The sequence below is a fragment of the Schistocerca americana genome, chromosome 8, assembly GCF_021461395.2.
Source record: "Schistocerca americana isolate TAMUIC-IGC-003095 chromosome 8, iqSchAmer2.1, whole genome shotgun sequence".
In the NCBI taxonomy this organism is placed as follows: Eukaryota; Metazoa; Arthropoda; class Insecta; order Orthoptera; family Acrididae; genus Schistocerca; species Schistocerca americana.
In genome coordinates, this window is record NC_060126.1 from 265645848 (window position 1) to 265649501 (window position 3654).

Consider the following 3654-nt stretch of genomic DNA (forward strand, 5'->3'; position numbering starts at 1 on the left):
TCCACAAGCGTGGCTTCATCAATTCTCTCATTGTTTTCCTCCAAACTGGTCACTGGAGCACAGATTAGAATTTGTGTGTGTGGCTACTTAGAGAATGAACCAGCTGTAAGAATGCGATCGGTCATTAACGATTGCCACAGTCAAGGAGAATTTTATCATGCCTTCCTCTCATCATATTGGTCTCAAGCTAGCCAAGATCGCGTAAAACATAGCATCATCATGATGAAACATTTTGAACAATCCGAATTTTCCTGTCGTGTCAAATATTTTAAAGACATGTTGCACAAGATTCAGTACCTGTCAAACCCATACAGCCCCTCAGAACTCATCTGCATTTGCTTAATCAGATTGCCTGAACATTTAAGACATATTATTTTGGCAGGATGTTGCAAAGACGACGTTGAAGCTTTCCAGGGACTCTTGCAAGAATTAGAAATTGACACAGACAGTCGCGGGATGCGAAAACAGGAAAACAATCATTACAGGTCACATCTGTCACAATTCCGTGACGATAGAAACAATAACTGGACACGACAAGTCTATTCTTACAACTCAAATCGAGACCAAAACAGACGCCACCCGTATGACAACCGTTGGCAGAGTAAAAATAATTACAGAGAAAGATCGCATTTCCATAGTAATGAATGTGACAGAGACAACCATAGAAACAGACAACATGGGAACCAAAACAATTATTATCAAGGGAGACAGAATAACTTTAGACACAACGGTCCACCGTGCAGTTACGACTCAGGGAGAAGTTCTCCACCACGTGACCGAAAAGAAAGAAATCACAGAAATTACCGACATGATAACAGACGATATAAACGTAACGACAGAACTGAATTTCATCAGAACTGGCGAGATTCAAACAGGGCAGGGCCCTCTCCACAAGGTGAATTTGTAGAAGTTAGGTCTCCTAATCCTAATAACGACGCGCACCAACAAAGAGACAGACAATGAATGACACCGTAGGTAGCCACGAGCGCCGGCTGGCTCAGAGACAAACAACATAGACTTGAGAAAAATTTTAGCATTCCCTACCGACGTATACGACATGATAATTGCTTTGAAGTTGAAACTCTGTGCACTAGAAACTGTAAAAGATTGCACCATATTACACATGTAAAACCGTTTATTGAGAGAATCTGCTTTTTAACTTAGTCTTTGACATAAAATTTTTCACTTCACGTTACTAGTACGCTTTATCACACTTGGAAACAGTTAACATGCAACAATGTTTTGAAGTTAACTATCTAGTCTAGAACCTTGGGAACATATTTAGACAGTAATGCATTGTTATACTGAACAGACGACACAGTGTTATTGTGTGTGTACATTCTTGCTTGTTAGTTGCACTATTACATAAGGACTATAAGGCTCACATATACTGGTACTGCTAATGAGATTTTAATGCAACATGTTGGTTTACTTGAAAATACATTCTGGATTTAAAGTACTTTCCGAGAGATACCAGATGACACAGTGGTTAGTTTATCTGACAGCTACACGATTATATCATGATGCTACTAATGAGTGACACAATTTCTATTATTGCTTTTGTGCTGTATCTGCACAGTTTTCTGAATTCTTCTGGAAAGTAAAACATGTTTTAGTAGTAACTTTTGTGGTATAGCTACAATGAGACAGCCTTTTCCGTAGCACAACAATATGTTACAGTATAATACTTTCTTGATCACAGCAATGTATGTAATAACTACGATATCTATAAACATAGCATTTCACTTTTGTTTATTACGAGGTAAGTACATTGACTTCTACAGAACTTTGCTTATGGACGACGATAATTACGACACTTGGCACACTGTTTACCCTTGAGTTATGACAGATATTATCTTACAACAAGACATACAGTTTAGCATTACAGTACATGTATTTGAGCGATTAATTTTTCACTTAAAACATTTATTTTTAAAGATTTTTGAATTACAAGATACAAAGGTTTTCCGTGATACATTTCATTCCATTTCTGTAACCTGTAACACCTGAAGGTATAATTACATTAATCCTCAGTGGGTACACGCCTACTTTGTGTGGTAAGCATGTAGTGAGCACTAGGAACCCTAGCTAATATGGTGTTTGCTTATACAACTTTACACACCGGTACCGTATTTCTCTAACACAGAATTATACAGCTCTCTGATTATTTAACAGAGAAACAAACATTTTTTTACTATGTCAGTGACACGTTTACGCAATTACACAGTTGGATAACTTCATACTTATGAATTGTATTTCGTCAGTACTTTGTGATCTGTTCATATTTTTTCGGAACCATTGTGACACTATGAGAGCTTTGAATGTCGTGTTTGGTAAGGGACCATGATTTTTGAAGTACGTTTGAGGTAGATGACTTTATAGAAGGTTTGGAAATTATTGAAAGAAACTGTGATGATTTTGAGATGTGATTGATCTGTTATGATATTATTACGATGACGATGTGTATTATGCTGTTGAGGTATGTTTATGATCAATAAGCTAATGCTATATGAGGAATTTCATTATGCTACCTATTTATTATGATGAAATATTGAAGAAATGTCGACGAATATGTATATGCATATGCATAATAAAGTAAGGAATAATGAGTTGTGGTTAGGGACTCTGATTTGTGAAAAAGGATGTTGCAAACCAGGAATCGTACTTTAAGGGTTATGAAATGTGTGTACATGCCTGAATGTATCACAATGCCGGTGAAAATATTTTGCACTCTGTTATATTTGTAGGATTTTGATTCTACATGTTCGTAACACAAATTGTCGACTTGTGAAATTTTTTATATGAGACTGTCACTGAAACGCAAACTGCTGTCGTAAATATTTCAGTAAGAAAGGTAAGTGACCTAGACGTAATGTGTTGTGGGCGCCCAGCTGCGCCAGTCGTCTGGAGAAAAAGCCATTATGTGGAGAAAAAAAGAGGCCATCATCCTCACTATTGACATTCCTTTGTAGAAAGCATCGCAAATACGACACGCTCATTACTTGGAAACATATGATTACACTTTGGAGCTCGTACTTTGTGCTACTTACTGAAATGCTTATGAATTGATGGGAAACATTCTTACATCTGCATGCCTGATTATGACAAGTGTCTTTCTATGAGAGTTGAGAGAATTTCTACTGACTTATGAAATGCCACAAGGCCATTCAATGATGTTTTTATGCTTTGCTTTGTACATAGTTGCTTATTTCATTTGAAATCTGGTTTCCAGCTGTGTTGCAGCATTGGTTTTATAAAATAAAATTAAATGCATTTGCTAATATGAACACTTTCTGTCAACAGATCTGTTAAATAATTTTATGATCCACATTCTTCAAAAAAGGAGCACTTGGAAAGGAAAGAACAATAAGGAGGGACTAATAACAGTAACTGCATACATAATTTTCTTTTCAAGTATTTGGTAATTTTTTTTGTAGAATAAGTTGTTGTGGTGTACCACTTTAATGACATGGACATTAAGATGTGAATAGACATTTCCCTATCTGCATTGTCTTTGGTGTACTATTTTTTCTTATTGTGGGTTTGTCATGTTTAGATATAAGTTATTGTGTCGTCCTTTAGTATATATATATATATATATATATATATATATATATATATATATATATATATATATATAAGCTCAGTAGATTT